The sequence below is a fragment of the Euprymna scolopes genome, chromosome 7 (assembly GCF_053919585.1).
Source record: "Euprymna scolopes isolate OS-2025 chromosome 7, ASM5391958v1, whole genome shotgun sequence".
NCBI classification, from domain to species: Eukaryota; Metazoa; Mollusca; class Cephalopoda; order Sepiida; family Sepiolidae; genus Euprymna; species Euprymna scolopes.
Window position 1 is genome coordinate 89,316,028 of NC_136488.1, and position 13,279 is coordinate 89,329,306.

General features: G+C 36.3%; 1 long non-coding RNA gene and 1 pseudogene across 1 annotated transcript in view; one reads left to right on the top strand and one right to left on the bottom strand.

Moving 5' to 3' along the window:
- Nucleotides 1-13,279, bottom strand: part of LOC145280238 (uncharacterized) — a 357,840-nt gene that overhangs the window by 53,802 nt on the left and 290,759 nt on the right. The window lies entirely within an intron of this gene.
- On the top strand, nucleotides 964-1,099 carry LOC145280524 (U2 spliceosomal RNA; annotated as a pseudogene).

Consider the following 13,279-nt stretch of genomic DNA (forward strand, 5'->3'; position numbering starts at 1 on the left):
CTGACTACAACTTGGATGTCTTCAAGTCCAACATAAACAAATTCCTGATTATGCCCCTCCATAAGTAAGACACTTTATCAAATCTCCAATACTAACGATTACTACGATACTATCCCATTGATTACTGTACACGCAATAACTCTTATCCCAGAGTGGCTTCCGGGCCTTGATAAGTAGTGACCTCCATGTAAAAAAAAAAGGAAAAATATATACAATCACAGCCGCCGATATCCATGAAAAATAACACCCTACCCGAGAATTCTTCCTTCAAACTCCTCGGCCTAACATTTGCGGGCAATATAAACGGGAACAAATACATTGCGCAAAGAAAATGGGTTCCCTCTAACGAGCTTGAAGACTACTCGCACCTGAGAGTATCCTGTACCTCTACAATGCCACCATTCGCCCATGCGTGGAATATTGTTGCCACATCTGAGCTGGTGCATCTACCACTAGCCTCTCCCTCTCGGTAGGGTCCAAAAAACAATTTTCAATCTATTAGGTCTCACTTTGTCAATTAAGCTCTAACCCCTGTCTCATCGCCGCAATGTTGCATTTCTGTGCTTGTTTGACAATTATTAGTCGCGTGCAAGCGGCTCTATAAGTCACTCCGTCGGTCAATCGGTCTGTTGGTCGGTCTGTCCGTTACACTTTTGTGTTTGGCGTTTTTGGTTAAGATCAAAGGTATGTTGTTAATAGATGCTGTTCTTAGCTTTTTAAGCTTTTCTTGGCCAAAATGCCTAGATCAAAGTGTAGTATCTTTCCGGCAGATACTGCAAGCAAAGACCATATGTGGGTGCAGCCTCACATATAAGACCTTGGTCAATGTAGGTGCAACCCTTCATACCAATTGTCACTATCCAGCTCCTCTACTCCCCGGGGAGTTAGTCCCCATTTCCCCTTCACTCCTCAAATTAAAAATCGGTCTTGTGCCTAATTTGCTCGGTGGGGGAGCAAATAAATACCCTTTTTTGGCCTTTTGGCTAAGATAAAAGTGTAGTATCTGTTCTTACTACATGCTATACTTATGTTTGTAACTTTGTGATATAAAGTGAGGATCACTTTTCTGTATTAATTTAATGTAAAATGATCACCCACTCAAAGCCATTCAAGTCATTCTCCAGATCATTCAAGTTGTTTTAGAAGGATTTCAGTTATTTTTTTAAGCATTCAAGTCATTCTTAAGGTCATTCAATTCATCCTTAAGTTCATAAAACGTCATTCTAAGTCATTTACTTTTTATTTATTTAAGTCATTTCAGCCCATTTTTCGGTCATTTTAGTTTATCTTTAAGAATTTCATGTCAATCCTACATTCACGCATTCATTCATTACACAAGAGCACGCGACTAATAGCTATCGGCCTTGTTTTTAATGGAATGTGCTCTGACGAATGTGGCCTCTCAATGTACATATCCTCGACAAACCCGTTTAGCAACAAAATCTCACCCCTTCACTGTTGAGGTCCCTTAGTGTCAGAAAGCTTTCTATTCTGATAGTTTCTTCCTTTGAACAGCTAGACTTTGAAATTCCCTTCCTGCTACCTGCCTCCCTGATTGTGCTGATGTTACATGATAAGGGCTGTCCCCTTTTTATGTAAGTATAAAAATAGAGAGATTACTCACTGATATGCAGAAGTTTAAATGTAGCGTAAACCAACATCTTGTTAATCTTTCCTAGGCTTGGTTCCAAATAGTGGCCCTTCACGTCCAAGTGGTGATATGCCTTGTTAGGGGTGAACGTGATTAAATACACATATATATATATATATATATATATATATATATATATATATATATATATATATATATATATATATATGAATGGAACTTTGCGAAAGTTGGGCCCATTTTTCGCATTAACGGTAAAGTCAAAACTTAACTTTACACAAGAGATACGCGATCTATCTTTTATATACTGCTTATGCAACCGCGATCAGAGTCGCAACGTCAACTAATTTGCATATTATTTTTGAAAAAAGGCATTTCCTAATTATTATTCCTTAATCTTTTTAATCATTGATAAAGCGATAAATTAATGCGTGTATTATCAAATTATGAATGACAACTCTATTATTTATTCCTATAATTTTTTTTTTTTGCTCCCTTCTCGTTATTTATTCTGTTTTTCTTTCTTTTTTCGTTCTTTTCGTTTTCTCTTACTTACCCCTTACCTCGTATTTAGTTTTTGTTTTTAATCAAGGAGTCACCGCTTATAAAAGCCTACTTGAATATAAGGGTTAACGCATTTCTTAAGTGGACGGTGAGACAACACTATCTTGGTAACGATGGCTTAAACTGGGCAGAATTAAAATGTTCCCCCCTGCAGGACGTGCACTAGCTCTGAAGAGAGAGAGAGAGAGAGAGAGAGAGAGAGAGAGAGAGAGAGAGAGAGAGAGAGAGAGAGAGAGATCAGAAATTTTTTATTAGTAACGCTCTTCAAAGTGTTGCCATAGATAGTTGCATCGTCTTTATAAATGTCGACGACTGATCTAAGAATTTGATTCGAAATAACACTAATGAAGATCAAGAAGAGGGTTGGGCCGAGAATTGATCCCCGAGGCGAGCCACTTTTAGTACAATGTGCTTCAGACTTCTGACCAATCAACGACCACTTTTCGCCTTCTTTTTATCACTCTTCACACATTTCATCGTATCATTAGTTTCGCATCACCGTTTCTTTATTTCTTTTTATTTTTCTGTCTTTGTTCCATTCTTGTTTCTTCATCGTTTCTCTCATTCCATCTCTTTATAAATTTCCATCTTCATTACTCGTTTTCTTTTGTCCTATATTCCGTTATTTCTTCTGCCAATCTCGTTTTTATGCGTTTTCTCATTCTTTTTTCAATGTTTCTTTTTTTTTCGTTCTTTTTTATTGTTTACTTTTACTCCTCCTCTTCTTTGTTTCGCATTTCCTGTTTTATCCCCTGGAAAAAAATTATTGTTACTTTCGTAGCATTTAGTTCTCTCCCACCGTGAGAAATTCGACACTAGGTTCGGAAAGCGGGATTGGAAATTCGACGCTCTACAGGTGGAACACTGACATTACAAAAGACGCCTGTGTAGCCCCCACCAGCAATCCTCGGTAGGTGATTAGCAGAAAAGTAACCCCTTCTCAAAGAGAGACTGAAAAAGCCTGGGAAGGTGGCTCTTCCTCGGACGGCATTTTTTCTTTGAAATATGATGGCAGGGTGATAGATCATATTATCAGATTACTACTCCTAAGACTCCTTAAAATCCCGACTTCGACTCCTATAATTTCAAAATATCCGTTCCCGACACTGAATACTCATTTTAAAGTTTTCCAGTATTTTAGACTCTCGGTATTTTATTTCGAGATAAAAAAAAACTCAGACTGCATAACATTCTTATATGAATATTACTCCGCTAACCAACATTGGCAACGCCGATGAATTACTAATAAATATTATTAATACTACTTTTTACGTTATTAGCGCGATTATATATGGCATAATTACGTTAGACAGCGGTTCTCGTTAGATCACCAACATTAAACAACTTTGAGCCTGGTCAGTACTAAGATGGGCGACTATTTCTGAATACCATACTCTCAGCTTATCTCGACATTGTTTCCAGTCACCCTGGATTTCTTCTTGCCACTGGAATCAAGCAATGCCGATTCAGGGGAGGTGTGGTTGGTGATTGCGCAACCTTTGTTTCACAATTACACACGCAGCCGCCCTCACAGGGGTGTTCATTGTCTTTCAATATCAAAGATTGGAAGGTTTAAAGTCAGACTTTGATTTCGTCTACTACGATTAAAAAAAATCTATTAAAGTGTGATTCCTTATATTAAAGTCTTACAACATTGTCTGTTGATTTTTCGAGTGTTATAAATCCTACTCCATTTTTTAGCATTCTCATGAGTCTAACTTCGAACCCTTCCAAAACCTCGTACTCAGCAACCCTGTTTTTAGAAGTTGCTTATATTAACACCCAGTTCGATTTATTTAAGCACTATCGTCTCTCTGGTCGAAAATTCACTTTAATGGACATCACTATTTAATCCGTGTTCTCTGGTTCTGTTTTAACATTCGGACCCAATACGTTGTGTCTGAGACAGTCGCAAGTAAACAAAGAAAAAGAAAATTCGACTTGTATTGGAATGAATTAATTTCTTGGTTCTTCCAAAATAACGCATTGCCTGCCGTTTCAAAAGTCTTTGAGTCTATGTCGTCTGCCATGTTGTTAAAAGTCTCTCACCACCACGGATCTTACGTCCATCTTCCTTGTCATGCAATTTCTTTCCCCAATCCTCACCAGGAGGTGCATTTTTCTCTTTCTGTACGCCACTTCGTGCTTTTGGCTATTTTTTTTTTCATTCGGCTGCTGCTACCAGCACTAGCGGTTCTGTCACACTAAGATGCTATCATCCTAGGCATTACCCCCTTTTTTCAGGATGCAGATTGATTTTATCGCATATTGGATCAAGCGTCTCTAGCGGGGAATCTCGACAGGTCTGATCACAACAAACTTTTCCACCATCCAAAGTGATAGATTTCTTACTGTTAAATGAAATATTTAGCTTTCACCACTTATGAAGGCCAAAATGTCACTCGTTTGTTTTGTTTTATGGTATATCAACTCCTTTTGGGTCATTCAGTGCTGAATCCAGTTATTTTGGAAAAAAACTTTTATGTTTCAAGCTCTTTATATTTTCGCATATTTATTCGTGGAGATTGGTTTGGTTGAGTAGGGAAGTAGGGGTGAGAAAAAAAAAAGGAGGGGGGTAGGGAGATTGTTTTGTTTTTGGGCTTCGCAAAACATGACTTAGTTGTTCAAAAGAGTTAAAAAAAAAAAGGTGTTAATGTAGGTGCATTTGAGCCAGGGAGCCATTTTCCAGCAGCCTGATCTGACTGCACCAAAAATGTCACTCGAGTATAATGAGCGAATGAGCGCCAGGTGGACGATGATGATTCGTAATAATGGTGGTCATCGGCGGAATTTTATTATTTAAGAAACCGGTTTCATTTGACTTGAAAATGACCATGTTGTAGCTAGTGCGAAGCAGCCTCGCGGCATTGCTGCACATGCGACTAGTTCTGTAAACGTTGGTAAGAAACTTTGCTCATGGAAGTTTCGTGTCTAATTGTTCTGCAGTCGGGAGCAGATTCATCATTTTCTTCATTTAATAAACCCTTCATCTTTAAACCAAAAACAAACAAAACAAAACAAAACAAAACAAAAAAAGCAAAAACAAACAAAACAAAACAATAAAACGTTCGCATATTCACGGAAAGAAATTTCGTATTTTCTTAGATCCAGAAGGCAACTGTAAGTTTTTTCTGTAACATTTTTTTCTCTTTTTTCCCTTCTCTTATCTCGCTTTCCATCAGCGCACTGCCTGTCAGTACCGGTTGCCCCCTTCCCGCCCCAAACTAATTTATAAATGTAAGTAATTTTCAGTTATTACCTATGACGACTCAAAAACTTCCTTCCTTTTCGTTTATGAATGAACGTGTGAACCCAACGATTCAGTACAATAATCTGACCTTTACACGCGCGCGTGCGTACCCCGCACACAACTGCCATGAAACCCACGTGACCCAAAGTCGCTGCTCAAAATGTGACGGAATGGATTCGTTCTACGAACGAGTTTCGTTCTAACCATAAAATCGCAATTTTGTCGATAAATATGAACACTTTATTTACTCAGCTCGAATCAAGGTGGGGGAAGTGATTGGGTTAATAGATACCGTCGCGAATGATTAGGATCAATTATGCTGAATTTCTGGCGGGGGGTATTTCTTTGGCGATCCTATTCTACAAAAGATCCACTCGTCAATAGATTAACCTCATAGACCATTGCCTTTAGTTTTTATTATTTCGAACCTATGTTCTCATCTTGAATGTTTTTTCTCACAACGTTTCGGTTGATGTAATCTTCGGCCTTCTTCAGACGTGGCTTGTCAGACTCTGGAATCTCAGTAGTTAGTAAAGAGTTCCAAAGGGTTATCTTTATTTAATACACGGTAGTGGTTTGCTCTTGTTCTCTCAACCATGACTTGGCAGAAATCTTATGTAACTAATTATTGTATTTTTAGTATCACCCGTGCTGAGGATTGAAACTTCAACCACCATAAGACTGTCACTTGTAACTGATTACGCTTAGCGCTTTTATCTGTTGTATCACAGCTCTTTCCACAATTTATTTGTTAAATAACAGAGAAAGAGAAAGAGAGAGAGAGAGGGGGGGAGGATGAAGAAAGAAAGAGACAGAAGCGAAAATATTAGCCATTGTATGAAATAATGAATACAATGAAGGAGGATGAATATAATATATATAAGATATTGATCGCTTGATAAATAAATTGCCAATTATATTTAAGTAGAGCAATTAAAATAGTTTTTTTTTTCAAACACATCCCAATTCAAAAACTAAGGACTACTTTAGCGTATATTTTCTGTTTCTATTCATTAAGCAAAAAAAAGCTTTGAGAAACAAATACCAACCAATACTAGTTCAAATCCCGTCGTAAGACGGCCATAAGCAGTATATATATTATTAGTTAAATTTGTTATGTTAATATTTAGCAGTTAAAATATAAATGTATTTTCTTTGGGGTAGGCTACGGTTTCAATAGTACAGCCTAAATTGTAAATTTTAAAAATAAATAAACATATTTTAAAAATCAAAGATGTTAAAAATTAAAATTTTAAAAATTAAAACTTTTTAAAAATAAAATATTAAGATAAAAAATTTTCAACTTAAAACAACTTAAAACATAGGATTGGTATACAATTTTTTTTAAAAATCAAATTAAATCAAAGATTTTAAAATAAAAGTTTTTATAGATAAAAAATTAAAATAATTTTTTTTTGAATAAGCAATAAAAAGTTTTCAAAAATTAATACGAAATTTTAAAATACAGAAATTTAATAAAAAATGAACTAAATTAAAAAGTAAAATAAAAAATTTAATAAAAATAAATTTAATAAAAATAAATTTAGAAAATAAATTAAAAATTAAAAAATAAAGAAAAAATCTAAAATAAAAAATTGAAAACATTAAAAAAATGTTTAAAAATACAAAATTTAAAAATAAATAAAGAATAAAAATATAAATAAAAATTAAATGCAAAATTTACAAAAATAAATAAGAAATTTAAAATAAATAACAAATAAAAAAAATTAAAAAAATTACAAACAATCGTTTTACACACACAACCCTTTTTTTAAACATTATATTTCGATAAAAGTCGGAATTTGAGTCGACTATTTTCGTCCGCAGTCGGAACTGGTTATGTCACAATTGCAGATCGTATAGATACCTACTCGTAAAATGCACACGAATTTAACGAAAGCAAATATTGATTTTATTACGTATTTAAGTATATTCCGTTATTTCGGTACTTTACACAATACAAACCGAGTTGTTTTTATCTTAACTTTAAACTTACCGTAACCTAATCCTAAACTAACCCTTATCTCACTCGTTTAGTAAAGGCAAATGGAAGTTTATTCAGAAAATTCAGAATGAAACGTTACAAAATAATAAAAGTATTCAAAAAATTACGTAAAAGTCAGAACTTGATCATTTAATTGATTGAAAGACGCTAACTAACAACACCTTATATATATATATATATATATATATATATATATATATATATATCGGTAAAAGTCGAAACGTAATTCGACTTTCTCCGTTCGTAGACGGAACTTCTTACGCCATAACACTTCACAAATAATCACGATTTCAGATCTATGAATGCCTATTCCAAAAATAAACTGTCGATTTTATCTTATATTCGGTTATGTTATTTCAGTTCTTTGCACAACTGTTTTTCGCAACCTAAATCTAATCCTAAACGATCCCTAATCTAACCCTTCGAATAAATCTAAACGAAAAGGTATCCCAAAAATGCCAGATAAAAAGTTGCTGAGATAATAAAGTTATCGAAATAGATTACGTTAAAAGTCGAAACTTGAGCTTTCTAATTAAGTAAACGATAATCGCCTGACAAGTAATATCGCGTATTTTGGGATACAATCAGGCGGGGGGGGGCACACCTGGTTTTGTCCGGTCGTAAAATACGCTTAAATATATTTTAATTAGTTCAGATTTCGTATATATTATTATAGAGTCGTGATTTCAAAAGTAAAAATAAAGTATTTGGATGCTATCAACTAGAATCGAAACCGAATGTAAAACTGTAAATTTAAAAGCTGATGACGTTACCACTGTACCAATGTGACACGCATATGAACTGATTAAAAATCAAAAATGAATTAAGATGAATGTACAAAATGTATAACCATTTTTTCAATTTTGATCCCGTTTTGACCGCATAAAAACTATTTTAACCGGCTAAAGACCCATAAAAGAACGATCCGTCTGCCCCCCCCCCGCAAATCTTTCACGAAAAACACCCGACTAGCTGAAACCACTGTCAATAATTTTTCCCACTCTTTATCCGTGCCTAAATCAAAACGTAGATTCCATGAACAAAGCTTCTTTCTTAGAACTGCACACCTGTGGAATTCTCTGCCGCTTGCCTGTTCCCCCCCCCCGAATTTAACTTGGATGTCTTCAAATCCAACACAAACAAATTCCTGATGAACCGCCCCCTTCAGTAATGACACCTTATCAAATCCCCAATACTAACTATTACTACGATACTATCCCACTGATTAGTGTACACACAATAACCCTTATCCCCGAGTGGCTCCTGGGCCTTGATAAGTGGTGACCCCCATGTAAAAAACAAAAGACAAAAACAAAAAAAAACAATCATTTGCGACTTTTAGTTTCGGAAGAGATAGAGTTTTAAAATAATGAGACAGGCAGACACATAGGCGTTTACACACTAGATTTCGGTAAAAGTCGGAATTTCATTCATTTTTCTCTGTTCATAGTCGGTACTACTCACGTGATAATAGCAAGTCCATGGATACTTATTTCTAAAAAGCACTAAAAATAGCATTGCAATGTGACATCGACCGAATTATTGTTACAAACAAATAAAAGAAATAAATAAAAATCCCAGTCGGCATTTTTTTCTTTTTTTAACAAAAGTTTTTATTGCTGTTACTCTCCCGTTTCGACACCACTTAAAAACAGTCTCTCGCTGCCACATGTCCATCTAGTCTGGTTTTCTCCTTCTTTCGACCGCATCCCGGCCACAGTCGGCCCATTCTCGTCCTCAAGTGTACACGTTCATTTTTCTCGAACTCGCAATTTGCTTCTGGCGATCACGTGGTGTATTTTTTCCTTTTTCTTTTTTCTTCTCGCGCACACTTCCTAATTCGCAAACGCGCCTTTTTCGGTTACTGCTGCTGCTAATCTCTTCACAAACCAGTCATCCTTCGCTGCTGCTGCTATTTTCCCACGCACTCACATGCACTGTTATGATATTGAGAATAACATCCAAGATAAGAACTGTAGTCCAAATAATATAGATGAAACAACATTTTCAATCCTCATCTAAAAAAAAAGAAAAAAAAAATCCGAAACATTGCCTTTGACTTTTCAAGCTGAATACCAATTCCCAAATCGCTGGAACTTCTGCCACGATTAAAGGTTGCTGTCAACGTCGTTCCTTAACACACGCCTTTGTTTATCCTTTTTTTTTTTTTTTTTTTAAATTTTTTGCTGAGTTGAATCCTGATTGATTGTAGGATGCTGCACCCTGACTGCTGGCTCCATCTGCGTATCTTTGTTGTCTCAATGATTGCAGATCAGACAGAGGACCTCTGTTGCTGTCATTTTCCTTTCGGGGGGATTTCCTTTTTTTTTTTTTTTGACTGGATGACCCCGTCTCTGTTGGTGACAGGCAAAGTCACTATTAACTTGTCTCGCCTAGCCATCACTGTTTGTAAGTGTTCCTCTCCGGAAAGAGACGTGGTCCCAACCGGTAGTACTTTCCTGTCAAATCGCTCGGAGAATCATGGCGTGTCAGCAGCGACAGTTTTATCAAATCGCAATTAGCATTTGCAGGCTTAGATAAGAGGTTAGAGCGGGGGACTGGGTATCCTGGGGTTCAGTGCTCAGTGCATGGAAGAATATCGTTGGTAACTTATTTGTAAGGGTCACAGATCTCCAAAATTATGGATTTCATCTATATAAATAAAACACTAGATGTATGCGGGTGTCTGTCTCTCTATCTCTGTAATTATTTAACCGATAAACTCTTAAACTGCTGGTTATATAACACTGACATTAACAGAAAATAGTAATCATATATGAAGTATGGTTTATAACGAGTATAATCTGTTTGGATAGATGATATATTTCTATTACTTTTGCGTATACGCAAATTCATTCATAGCTTTAAGTGGTTTGATTTTAAATCTTTCTTATCTATCTGCCAATAGCTCAAGCGGTAAGGAATGCGGTTGGAGCGCTAAATGTTTTGGTTTCGATTCTAGCTGATGGCATCAAAGTCTTTTTTTTTTTAAACTTTTGAAATTACTACTATATATTAGGTACAATATAATATTCAAAAGAGAATTGTCTCTATAATAATGAATACAAAACCTGCATGAATTAAAATATATTTAAGCGTATTTTACGACCCGGCAACACCGGGCGCCCCCGTCCGCTAATTAAAAAATGCTATTATGCTAAAAAGTCACCTCTTCTTGAATGCCATTCATAGCATGAATCATTAACAAATTTATATTATTTTGTACGATGGAAATATATTTTGTACGCGAGAGTAAAGGGTGTAATTTGGGTTTCCTTTCAGAGCCTCGTAACTGTTGCTTTTCTTATTTTGTCCTTTAGGCCTCACATTCCATGAGCGATATTTCTGGCAAAGGGGAGAGAATTGCTATTTATTAAGTTAGAATCTATCCATAATATTTGTTGTTTGTTTAGTTTAAAGTGGTATGTAGTATTTTTACCTCCTTACATGAAGTGGCTTTATGTCTTGTCTGGAGACGTTCCCATTAAAATAAAACATACATACACACATACATATATAATGACTTCTTTCACTCTTGATAGACTATGGATACCCACTGAAAGGATGCCCGCGCATGAAATTATTGTGGCAAACGTTGCGTTATCTCCAACCACACATCTCCTGAGTGGACACTGTCACATACCAGTGGCAAGTGGAGGTTCAGGACGACTGGAAACAATGCCGAGATAAGCGGAGAGTACACACAGCGACTAGAATTCTCAAATGGTTACCCGTCTGGTACTAGCCAGGCTTAACGTTGCTTAACTTCGTTGATCTGATGAGAACCGGTGTGTCAACGTGATTAGACCATACACACATACATACATACATACATACATACATACATACATACATGGCTACATACATACATAAACTTTAGTCTATGTCTGCTTTTTCCAAGTTTCAATCATGAACGTTCAACAGTTTTATCGGTGTTCAATCATATCTGGAGACACTTTGGTGATCGTCTCATCAGTAAGCGGGGGTGATTCTGAATAGGTTCCATACTCACTGGATTTTACCCCCCCTTCAGTTGTTGATCTATAGAACTATCTCAAAGATAATATATATTAAAATACTCTGCGAAATAGTCTTGAATTTAAGAGGGCCATCAAACCATAGCAATTTCAAGAAAAGAGTGGGTCAGAGTTATTGAGCATTTTGCACGTTGTATACAGGTGCAGGTGCGCTCATCGTTGGACGTAGATCAAACAAAGACTGTTGGAGATTCATTTCTGAAACCTGGTGGACAAATCTGTACATCTAGAAAAGTGAGAATGTGTGTGCGTGTGTGAGGAGAATTCTCAATTCATATACTCAACGAATGTTTGACCTACCGACTTGAAATTTGGTATATAGGATATCAGACATGTAGAAAACTTTTTAATCGGGTTTCAACCGGAAAAAGGGCTGCTAAGGGGTTAAAAGTGGAAAATTAGTACTTGAGGGTCATCGCATTTTTATGTGTCAACTGTTCCACGATTACTCATGCGCGAATCGTTCACATGACAGCTTCGTTATGTTAATAAAAGTAAATTTGAAATACGTTTTTGATATCGCTCAAGCGTTCGAAGCATTTCTCACGCAGGAAGTTGTCGAGATGCTTGTATTAGTGGTAGTCAGTAGGCGAGAGGTCTGAAGAGTATAGCGGACGAGGCAGAGTTCGTAGCCCAATTCGTTCAACTTCTGCCAGGTCGGTTTAGCAACGTTGTTTGGCATTGGTGTAGAGAAGAATTGGGCTTTCCTGTTGACTAATGCTGGGTGTTGTTGTCGAAGTTTCTGATGCATTTAATTCATTTGTTGATAGTAATTTTCCACCGTAATGGTTTCACCTGCATTCAGAAAACTGTAATGGATGAGACCTGTCGCAGACTTCCAAACAGTCAGCTTCACCTTCTTTTTATGCAACACTGGCTTTTTGCGAAGTGTCGTGAAGCTTCCTCAGCATCAAACCACTGAGCCGAGCGTCACTGATTGTCGTAAAGAATTTATTTTTTATCGAAAGTCAAAACCCGGTCGAGAAACGGGTCGTTCTTGTTGCGTAAAAGAAGGGAAGATGACATTTCAGAACGGCGTTTCTTTTGATTGTCGTTCAATTCGTGAGACATCCATTTATCAAGTGCTTTTATCTTTTCAAACTCTCTTAAGTAGTTGGAAATCGTCGTATACGTTACGTCTAATTGAGAAGCAAGGTCTCGAACATCTGTACGTGGATTGGCTTCGACTAAGGTTCTTAATTGATCGTTGTTAACATCCGATGACTACACTCATCGTCTTCAAGACTCGCACCGCCGCCACGAAATTTCTTAAATCACCATTGTGCCGTGCGTTCACTAGTGATTCCTAGACCAAACGCTTCGTTGATATCGCGAACTGTTTCAACAGCTTTTCGGCCTAGCTTGAATTGAAATAAGAAAATTGTGCGAATTTGCATTTTTTTTTCCATTTTGTATTCAAGGTTCTGAAAAAAAGACAATTGTTTTAAAACGATTGTAATTTAAAATTGTGTATAAAATAAAGGTATTATAACGAAAACTTTGGAAAATACATTATTTGGAATCAAAACTAAAAATTCCGCAAGAACTTTCATGACAACCTAATACATTTCGCCCAGGTATACATTTTTTTTTGGGGGGGGGGGTCATTTGATTTTTTTTTCTCACATACTCTCCCCAGGATTACCTTCTATTTTGTACCATCTTTATTTTTACTATCTATTTCATTGTTTGCTATCTTCCCAGACATTAACTCCTCCTTTTGGTAGCGTTCGTTATTATACAACTCTTTCAGTCATTTCCCCTTTTGGAGAATCAGGGTATTATATGTTGGTTCACCATGATGCAATTTTGCC